Below are 11,545 nucleotides of genomic sequence, written 5' to 3'. Positions count from 1 at the left end.
TTTCCTTGAAACTTAAAACTAAATGGAAATTTAGGGCAAGAATTAAAAATAAGGAGTCATTACACAAACTTTTGGGTGGCAGTTTTGTAGAAAAATACATTTGTTTTTCTGCTAGGTTAGAGGTGTAAGGGCTTTACTTTGTAAAAATAAAAAATGGAAGTGGAACGGTCAATAAAAACAGCTCTAGGATTACAACTATTGGATAGTAACAGACTTATAAAATTGGCTTCAGATGCATCCAAATAAGGCCTAGGAAGAGTTCTATTACAGGAGTTGGAAGGTTATGCCATAGCATATGATTTCAAACATATTACAATCAAGTCCAGGTTGCCCACAATCTAATGGGCTAGTTGAAAATGGTGTTCAAAGAGTAAAGAAATGAATACCGATGTATATTTGCCATTAAGTTATAGAACATCACCATTACAACAAGGTTTATCACCTGCAGTTAAGCAGAAAGCTTAGAAACAGATTGCTTATTAGTTTCCTTATCCTTGTTGAAAAGGATAGATATACCTATTAGTCAAATTGACATCAAAAGAATTACGATGGTAGTTTACGTAAACTACCTTATTTGAAACCAAATGATAGCATACATATCTCTAATGGTGGGAACTGAGCTCAGAAAGCCACTGTAATAAAAGAGTTAGCATAAGAATGGCCATACTGGGTCAGACCAAAGGTCCATCTAGCCCAATATCCTGTCTTCTGACAGTGGCCAGTGCCAGGTGCCCCAGAGGGAATGAACAGAACAGGTAATTATCAAGTGATCCATCCCCTGTTGCTCACTTCCAGCTTCTGGCAAACAGAGGCTAGGGACACCATTCTGCCCATCCTGGCTAATAGCCACTGATGCACCTGTCCCCCATGATTTTATCTAGTTCTTTTTTGAACCCTGTTATGGTCTTGGCCTTCACAACATCCTCTGCCAAGGAGTTCCACAGGCTGACTGTGTGGTGTGTGAAGAAATACTTCCTTTTATTTGTTTGAAATCTGCTGCCTATTAATTTCATTTGGTGACCCCTTGTTCTTATGTTATGAGAAGTAGTAAGCAACTTCCTTATCTACTTTCTCTACACCAGTCATGATTTTATAGACCTCTATCCCCCCTCAGTAGCCTCTTTTCCAAACTGAAAAGTCCCAGTCTTATTAATCTCTCCTCATATGGAAGCTGTTCCATACCCCTAATCATTTTTGTTGCCCTTTTCTGAAGCTTTTTCAATATATTTTTTTGAGATGGAGCGACCACATCTGCACACAGTATTCAAGATGTGGGCATACCATGGATTTATATAGAGGTAACATGACAGTTTCTGTCCTATTATCTATCCCTTTCTTAATGATTCCCAGCATTCTGTTCACTTTTTTGACTGCTGCTGCACATTGAGTGGATGTTTTTAGAGAACTATCCACAATGACTCAAAGATCTCTTTCTTGAGTGGTAACTATGTACCAGTTCTTCCCCCATCTTGTAGTATTAGCATCTGTCTTCACGCCCTTGAAATAAGTAGCTATAATATGCTTTGTACTTGCATAGTGAATTAACCTTTTCATATCGCATTTCCATCTTTTCCACCCTGCTTCATGTGTACTGCTTTGGGTTGTTAACATATTTCAATTAATATTAGTGCCTTTCACATCGTATCTGAAATGTGCAAATCCCATTTGCATGTATTATGTATTGAGGGGGTTATTTTCCATTTAGACTAGACCAAATTTAGACCTGACAGTGGTGTTGCATTGGCTTATACCAGGTTTGAATTTGGCCTGATTGCTCACTGCTTTGCACCTTGTACTGCCATTTACTCCAGTGCAACAGGAGTGTAAAGTGGGTGTAAAAAGTTAGAGTCACATCATGTCACCACTCAGCCTCAATTTTCCCATTTATAAAAGGAGGATTTTGCTCCATTAACATTTTTAAACCCCTTCAAAATTATTGGATAGAAGATCTATAGAACATTACAGTCAATTGTCGTAAGTCTTTACTATTTAACTGATGGTGACGTAGGCGTGGACAATTAATAGAAAGAATAACTAAGTCCAAGTTGCTGTGGAGGAGGGTGAAAGAATAGCCCTGAAATCCTCTGACTGTACAGCACGTACTTGATCAGCATAGTTGTTAACAGAACAGGTCCTTAATTTGCATATGGGATTCATGCAGTGAATATGTTTACAGGTACCATAACTTCTGACGTACTGAAAGTGACTTTGGTTGAGCTTTTGAGCAGTATCAGTTCAAATGCATTTGTCTTAGGTCTAATGATGAGAGAGAGGGTCTTGGAATATTCCTTTGATTTAGCTTTCCCTTGATAAATTCTTTACACACACAAATCCAGTCACTATCTTCTCCCACACAAATCAAGCTATTTCTCTTATAGGAGGAGAAGGAAGAAAGGTATTTAAAAATTGACAAAAAAAAATAACCTGACAGGTGCTCAAAATACAGTTATGTGGATCAAAGTTTTCCAGTCTTATACTGAAAGTTATCCTAAATCACACAGACTTGACCTAAGTGACTTAGGAGCCTGTATTACACAAGAGGTCAGACTAGATAAGCATAGCCTTGGAATCTATTAGAATTTTACCTGTGCTTTGTATAAATTTGTAAATAGAGTTCTTCAGATATCAGAGGGATCTTAACAGAAGCTTGGTTACAGATTGGTACCAGAAATAAACCCAAACCTGTACCCAGCCAAAACAGTTTTAAACTTTGAGATAATCTGTCTCTGGCTCACTGGACTGGCACAAATTGTAAGCAAGACAGTTGAGTACTGAGCAATTAGGAAGCTTATCTTTATGTTGAACTTTATTATTTATTTTTAAAACACAAATTTCTCCTCATTAGTCCTGATTAGACCCTTGTGTTACTCTAACCAAATTCCCCTCCTTCTTTGGTGTTTGGACATATAAAGTCATGGGGATAATAGTCTGCTTGATGTCTTAGATATCTTTACACAAATGCAAGGAATATGGGGAACAAAACAAAGGACGGGAAGTATTAGTTCACAAGCTAAGGTTATAACTAATTGGCATCACTGAGACTTGCTGAGAAATCTCATGACTGGAACATTTATAGCTTGTTTCAAGAAGGGAAAAGAGGGAGGAGGTGTTGCATTATACAATAAGGCTAAGATTTTGTCACGATTATTTTTAGTAAGTCACGGACAGGTCACAGGCAACAAACAAAAAATTCACAGAGCCCGTGACTTACTAAAATAACCATATAGGCTCCAGCCACAGCGTCAGCTGCTAACAGCTGAAGACGTTACGGAGGTCCAGTAAAGTCACGGAATCCGTGACCTCTGTGACTAAATCTTAGCCTTAATCATCAAGATTATGTACACTTTGAGGGCCAGAAGTAGGAGAGAAGTAGACAAGTTGAAAGTCTCTGGCTAAAGGTAGAAGAGGAAAAACAAACTGGTGCAACATCATGGTATGCGACTATTTTAGACCACCAAATGAGGAAGTGGAGTCGTCATTTCTAGACCAGAAATATTAAAAACAACCCCAAGACCTGGTAGTAAATTCCCAGGTATCTGCTGGAAAAGTAATATTAAACATCTTGTTTTGCTATAAGTTCTCGGAATATGTTGGGACAGCTTCTTGTTTCAGAAGGTGGAAGTACTAACCAGGGGGACAGCCATTTTAAACTTGATTTGACAAAGAGGGAGGAATTAGTTGCGAATCTGCAGGTTGAAGATAATTTAGGTGAAAGTGATTGTGAAATCATGGCAGGTTTCAGAGTAGCAGCCGTTTTAGTCTGTATCTGCAAAAAGAACGGGAGTACTTGTGGCACCTTAGAGACTAACACATTTATTAGAGCATAAGCTTTCGTGGGCTACAGCCCACTTCATCGGATGCATAGAATGGGACACACACACACACACACACAGTAGAAGTTGCCATACAAACTGTAAGAAGCTAAATTAGTTAAGATGAGCTATTATCAGCAGGTGAAAAAAAAACTTTTGTAGTGATCAAGATGGCCCATTTAGACAGATTCAATATGTGTAATGACCCAACCACTCCCAGTCTCTATTCAAACCCAAGTTAATGGTATCTAGTTTGCATATTAATTGAAGCTCAGCAGTTTCTCGTTGGAGTCCATTTTTGAACCTTTTCTGTTGCAAAATTGCCACCTTTAAGTTTGTTACTGAGTGGCCAGAGAGGTTGAAGTGTTCTCCTACCAGTTTTTGAATGTTATGATTCCTGATGTCAGATTTGTGTCCATTTATTCTTTTGCGTAGAGACTATCCAGTTTGGCCAACGTACATGGCAGAGGGGCATTGCTGGCACATGATGGCATATATCACGTTGGTAGATGTGCAGGTGAATGAGCCCGGGATGGTGATTAGGTCCTATGATGGTGTCACTTGAATAAATGTGGACAGAGTTGACATCGGGCTTTGTTGCAAGGATAGGTTCCTGGGTTAGTGTTTTTGTTGTGTGGTTGCTGGAGAATATTTGCTTCAGCTTGGGGGGCTGTCTGTAAGCAAGGACTGCCCTGTCTCCCAAGATCTGTGAGAGTGAGGGATCATTTTTCAGGATAGGTTGTAGATCTTTGATGATGCATTGGAGAGGTTTTAGTTGGGGGCTGAAGGTGACGGCTAGTGGTGTTCTGTTATTTTCTTTGTTGGGCCTGTCCTGTAGTAGGTGACTTCTGGGTACTCTTCTGGCTTTGTCAATCTGTTTTTTCACTTCAGCAGGTGGGTACTGTAGTTTTAAGAATGCTTGATAGAGCTCTTGTAGGTGTTTGTCTCGGTCTGAGGGATTGGAGCAAATGTGGTTGTATCTTAGAGCTTGGCTGTAGACAATGGATTGTGTGGTGTGTCCTGGATGGAAGCTGGAGGCACGTAGGTAAGTATTGTGGTCAGTAGGTTCCTGGTATAGGGTGGTGTTTGTGACCATCGCTTATTAGCACAGTAGTGTCCAGGAAATGGACTGCTTGTGTGGCGTAGTAGAGGCTGAGGTTGATGGTGGGATGGAAATTGTTGAAATCCTGGTGGAATTCCTCACAGGCTTCTTTTCCATGGGTCCAGATGATGAAGATGTCATCAGTGTAGCGCAAGTAGAGTAGGGGCGTTAGAACAACGCTTCCTTAGCTCTCGTCCCCTAAGTCAGCCATAAAAAATGTTGGCATACTGTGGGGCCATGCGGGTACCCATAGCAGTGCTGCTGACTTGAAGGTATATCCCCAAATATGAAATAGTTGTGGGTGAGGACAAGTGTTGCTTCTGGTATGCGGTCATTTCTAATTTATTTAGCTTCTCATCTGGTAATATAAATTGCCTCTGCTTGTCTTTCTGAGGTGCTGGGGCCATGGGTCTGCTGTGTTTTTTCTTATCAAAAGTTCACATTCTTGAGCCAAATGCCATTAACCCTCTGACAGTAGCTTTTACCTCTCTTCAAACCTGGTATTTTTCAGAAGTGGATGGCATATGTCATGTCTGGGATAACTTTGGCATCTCTGTTCCCAGTACAAAAAAGGATGATGAGTGCTAACCTGTGGCTTAGGAGACTCAGGTTCAATTCCCCCCTGTGCTACAGGCAGGGCCAGCTCTAGGTTTTTTGCCGCCCCAAGCAGAAAACAAAACAAAACAAAACACCCCACACCCGGAATGCTGCCCCTAGAATTGTGCCTCCCCAAGCACGTGCTTGGTTTGCTGGTGCCTAGAGCCGGTCCTGGCTACAGGTCAGGTGGCTCTCCTGGCTGACGTTGACCAAATCATTTAACCTGTCTGCTCCCTCAGTAGCACTTATCTGCCTCATAGCTGTGAGGATAAATACACTATTGCAAGGTGCTCAGATACTTTAGGGGGAGTGCATATAAGTACCTGAGGTAGGTTATTTGTATTACAGTAGAATCTAGAGGCATCCTGTTGCAAGGGCACTGAATACACACATACAAATAGATAGTCCCTCCTGTGAAGAATTTACAGAGTCAACAAACAGGTGAAAGAAAGGATACAAAACACAAGAAGATGGGTAACTGAAGCACAGGTACATTAAGTGACTTGATCAAGGTTGCAGAGGAAGACTGTGGTAGAGCCAGGAATCAAACCCAAATCACCCAAGTTGCAGGCTAGTGCCTTAACTACAAGGCCATCCAGCCTCTCCCATTACTGACATCTATGCAGGTTGAGCTTCTTAAGTCTCTGGTAGAATTATTGCCCTGAGTATATGGTCTGCTGTGTTGAATTTCTGGTGGAAAGTGTCTCTCGGATGATGTTAAATACATTATGACAATAAATAAAATGCCCAGAAGACCAAAGGCAGGGAATGGATGGGTTTGCAAACTTCTCATGTTTGTCCTTTGACCTCTAGTGGAGGTCATTGTACTCACAACCTAAAATTAGACAAGACAAAACAGACTGGAAACGACTACAAGGGAAGGGTAATGGAGGAAAGGCTCAGGGTAAAGAAGATGAACACATGCTAGCTTCGATGAGCTTTGTGTGCAATTTAAAGGCACTTGATATCCATTTCTGAATGGGGAAAGGGGGGTGCTACTAGATATGCTAATCACTATCTTACAGGCTCCACCCATGCTAACTTATAGCACAGTTAGACACCTTATGGTGGTAGCAGCTACTGTGTCAGAGAAGGATACCAGACTAAATGAACCACTGATTCTCCGATACAGTAGTTTCTAGGGTTTGTCCCCCATCATGGGGTCGCAGAGCTGGACTTCAGCCCGAGCTCCAACATCTACACTGCAATTTTTTGCCCCCTCAGCCTGAGCCCCCATCAGCTAACCCAGGCCAGCCGCAGGCATTTTATTACAATGTAGACACAGACTAAGTACAGTTGCAAGGAGAAATCTGTTACCGCTAAGATCTTTCCCGTATGCGGTTAACCTCTGGAGACAGAAGACCACAAGAAGAAAGTGCAAATATTCATTTAGAGCACAAAACAAACTGAGTTTGGTGGTAGCTGCCACCCTTTTAAATTCATTTTCCGCAGATATCAATCTGAATGGATTTATCTGTGCACTGGAACGTTCAGGGAGAAATGAAAGTCTTCTGACTACTCATGTGACTACATGTGTGGGCAGGCTATTTTGAAAACAACTTCATATCTGGTGACTTCTTTAAGCGGTCTTCTGTTTATAAAAGCTTTGGGTCCCTCACTGAAATGCTCCACCATGACTTTGGCAGCCAAATCAACTGAGTGAAGATCAAATTATGAAGATCCAATATTGAAAGGCACAGACGCTAAGCATCTTATCCTGCCACCAATCACCCGAGCACTTTCCATGTAACATAATTTGCAATAGCAAGTTCCCTAGTAAACTTCACAGTTTCTGGCACTTTTCCCTTTATGGGGTCAAAACCATGATTGAGGTAGGGTTTATTTTTGGGGGGTTAGGTGGGAATAAAAGAGTGTTCAAATGGTGTGCTTCTCAAACAGGAAGGTTTTGCAATGTTTCCTGAAGATGGGCAGACTCTGGATTTGCCTGTTCTCCTCTGGAAGATTGTTCCTGTCAAAGTGCAGCCCCACCTGGAGCACCCTCCAGCATCAGGCCATAGCAGAACAGAAGCATCTCCCTCAGCTTCCCTTCTTCAGAGGGAGCTCCATGCAAGCTTTCTTGACTCACTAATATCCTCCTGGGAGCCAGTTTATTACCAAAAATAGTACAAAGAATCCATAACGAAAGTCCCAAACATAGTCCATTTCTCACATCCCCTGGATATAATCCTTAAAATCTCACATCCTGTAGTCCATCAACATAGCCCATACCATGCTCCAGCATCTTTCAGCACCACCCAGGCTCTTCTTTGGCCTTCTCCCGTCTTTTTTTTTTTAGGACCTTCATCCCTTACAGGTGGAGGGCAACCCCACTCTTCCCAGTGGAAACCCCATAGCCTCTCAGCTGGGGATTCATCCTTACCAGGGGAGCATCCACCATTCCCCCAAGGCCCTCAGCCCTCTCCAGCCTGGAGGCATCAGTGCATAAGCCCCTCAGCTGCTCCCCTCCTACCACATTTCAGGGGAACTGCACTTGTATTTCCTCCTTGAGGCCACCCACTCTAGGATCCTGGCTCTCCAGCCATCTACTCTCTTGGGCAGAGACCTGTGTCTCCATCCTGACTGGAGTTTTTCCAGGCTGCACAGTTCCCTGCCTACACTGCGAGTTCCCCAGCAAGTCAGATGGCCCAAGCAGGCCTGCTTTCCCCACTCCTCAGACGCTATAAACAGCATAATTGCCCACAGTTGTAAGTGCCCACACAGCCCTTTCTAAGCAACCACACTTATTCTTCAGGTAAAAGCATGACAGAGAAAACATCAGAATAATAAAAGAACCTACATGTTTGCAAAAAGCTTACCTGAGATCACCCTGACCTCAGGCTCTGGCAGATGTCAGTCCTTCCCAACCTTCCCTAAGGATTTGCACCCCCATGGACAGACAGTCCTGCCCATTTGCTGGATCAGAAAGAAAGCCCCTGAGTCAATTTAAACTCAAGCTATTTATTCAGAAGTTCCATCTTTGTCTGTTGGTCTCTGGAAAATTCTATTGGACTCAGCATAGGTGAGCCTCTCCCGGCAGTGGTACCTCTCTGGAGAGGTTACACAACTGGGGTGACTTTGCCTAATCACCCCCCACTGCTCATAGTTCCTAGAAGGCTGTGGTCACCCTCCTCCATGTAATTACACACAATCCCTGGCCCACAAGGATACATACACTTAATGCAGTAAAGTTTCCCCATGTTGTAGGGAATTGCCACATCTGTCACACCTGCTTCAGCCCTCTCTGGCCCACAGCTTCAACTTTCCAGCTTTGAAGTCAGGAGGCAACTCCTGCTGCATTGGGGATATTAGCTAGCAAACCACTCTTGCTGCCCTTCAGCCTTCCCCAGGAACCAACTACAGCTTCCTTCGGGGACTTCCTGCAGGCTTCCAGTCTCTGGCAGCTCTCACCTGCCACTTTCTTGTTCTCAGGCAGCTCTCACCTACCCCTTTTCCTGACTGAACCCTGGACTGGCTCAGTCTTTCTCCATTTATATGACCCAGCTGATTGGAGGTCAGCTGATAGTCACAGGTGCATTGAGCTCTTCCTTCTTAAAGGGACAGTGTCACCCTGTGAGAGTTCTGTAGCCAGATCCCCTGGACAGAGAACGCTTTGTCCCCAGTTCTCACACGCCTCATCCTGTGCTTTGTGGCCTGCCGTGGGCCAGAGGAGCACAGATATCTTGGGGGTTCAAGATTGAAATTCAGTCTTTAATGAAGCTGAGGCTTGAGCCGTTAATTGTTTTGAAAATTAGCACCAAGGCCTTGAACTGATATCAGAAACTGGCTGTGCTCCTGGAGGGGAGAGCAGGGACTAGATGCTACATTCAGTCGCAAACAAGCTACATTCAGTTGCGGCTTGTGCATTGTCTTCACGTTCCGCTTCAGATATGATCAACTACAGGAACCCAGCCTGGGGGTGACAAATGCATGTTGCCAGCTCCTCATCTGGGAGGAAGGGACAAAGTTTCCTAGCAAGCCAGAGATCAAAGAAGATATTTCTAGAAACTGATGCTACCTGATCAAACGGGCTTAGCAGGGAGTCAAACAGGACCTTGAGGCTTTGCACCACTTTGTTGTGGCAATATACCTTCATGGAAGTTAGAGACAAGCCTTGGTAAGCTCTTCAAAGCGCTTCCCCTTTCCTACCAGCATTACTTCCATCTTGCCTGGGCTTAGCTTGAGCGAGCTGCTCTTCATCCAAGAGCTAATTTCCTGTAGGCATTCTGCTCCCGTTTTCAGGACCCCCTTGCTGGAGCTCTGTGGGTCACTTTGCCTTTCAAGAGAAGGGAGGCACAGTTTCATGAGATTTTGTACAGGAGAGCATCTTTGGTCTGATCTTTGAGTTGCTTTAGGGTTTCTTGATGACAGCTCTGCTTTAAAAGGACAACTTTGTTGAAAAAGGGTGTGAGGCTTGCGTCAGTTGAGAATTAAATATATAGGTGAGTGTCACCAGAATACTGTAGGCAGCTAAGAACCTGGCATCTCACTCTCTCTCCAGTGGTGTCATGGGGATATTAAAGAGAAGAGGGGATAGTACAGATCCCTGTGGGACCCTGCAGATATGAGCCTTTGGAGAGGAGGAGCAGATACCTGTCACTCCACCTGCTTGCTCTTCATGCATGGATACCTGGATTCACATCTGGTAGAGTCCCTTGAGGGCAGTGCCAGCGGCTAGGCCAGTGGTCCCCAAACTTTTGAAGGTTTCCCTCCCCTGCCCTGTCCTGGAGGTGTGGCCAGGAGCAGAGATGTAGCTCGGGAGGAATGCGGACGGGGTAAGGGGGCCAAGGCTGGTGTCACAGCTGGGTGTGGGTCTGGGGCCAGGAGCAGGGCCGAGGATGGGGGCTGGCATGGGGCTGCCCTTCCCTGAGTCCCTGCCCCTTCAAGGCCCCACCCCTGCTCACTCCATCCCCCCTCCCTCCATCGCTCGCTCTCCCCCACCCTCACTCACTTTCACTGAGCTGGGGCAAGGGGTTGGGGTGCGGGAGGGAGGTGAAGGCTCCAGCTGGGGGTGTGGGATCTGGGGTGGGGCTGCGGATGAGGGGCTTGGGGTACAGGAGGGGGGTCCAGGCTGGGGCCAAGGGGTTCAGAGTGCAGGAGGGGATGTGGGCTCTGGCTTGGGGTGTGGGCTCCGGGGTGGGGCTGGGGATGAGGGGTTTGGGGTGTGTGTGTGTGTGTGTGTGGGCTCCAGGAGGGAGTTTGGGTGTGGGAGGGGACGTTGGGCTGTGTCGCCGATCAAACTTTTACTGGCCCGGTTGGTGGTGCCAACCGGAGCTGCCAGGGTTCCTTTTTGACTAGGCAGTCTGGTTGAAAACCGGATGCCTGGCAGCCCTACTGGGAGCGGAGCTGTGCCGAGCCTAGGGACAGGACCAGATGCAGGGCTGGCAGCTGGGGATGCGGCTGGGGGTGGGACCAGAGCAGAACTGGGGGTAGGGAAGGGCTGGGTGGTGCTCCCAGCCCATCCCTACATTGGGGTTGGCCCAGGCCCTGCTGTGCCCCCCCCCCGAAGGTTCTGCCTTGCCCCCCTAAGGGCATGCCCTACACTTTGGGGATCTCTGAGCTAGGCTAACCTCCCCTGTCCATGGCAGAGGCCAAATCTGCAAGTAGAAGGGATCTTTAGACCACCTTCTAATTATCAAAAGTGCCTCAATTCATTCTCCAATTTTACACCCACAAATACCTGGGCTCTTTTATAGCACTTATTATTTGATGTCCATCTACCTGGCTACCCTCACACATCTGGTAGTTAGACACCTAATAAGTGCTATAAAATGTACCTGCAAGATTGATATTTAAAATACATGTACAAAATCAGAGGGTTCTTCTGAAAAATCAGGACCTTCATATATAAGTTACTAGGCAGGAATCCACTCTACAAGTTTCGGATCTGGAGCCAAACTTCTGCCATATTTATTCTGATCTGGGAATCTGGAGTTGAGGTGCGGACTATTATAAAGAGGAGCCAACTGCAAAATGTGGAGGTGATGCTAAACCTCTCGTGGTTTGGGGTTTTAGATCTGGGATTTCAGTTTGGGCC

Source organism: Chelonia mydas, chromosome 3 (assembly GCF_015237465.2).
Source record: "Chelonia mydas isolate rCheMyd1 chromosome 3, rCheMyd1.pri.v2, whole genome shotgun sequence".
Taxonomy (NCBI): Eukaryota; Metazoa; Chordata; order Testudines; family Cheloniidae; genus Chelonia; species Chelonia mydas.
Note: the sequence above shows the minus strand (reverse complement) of the source record.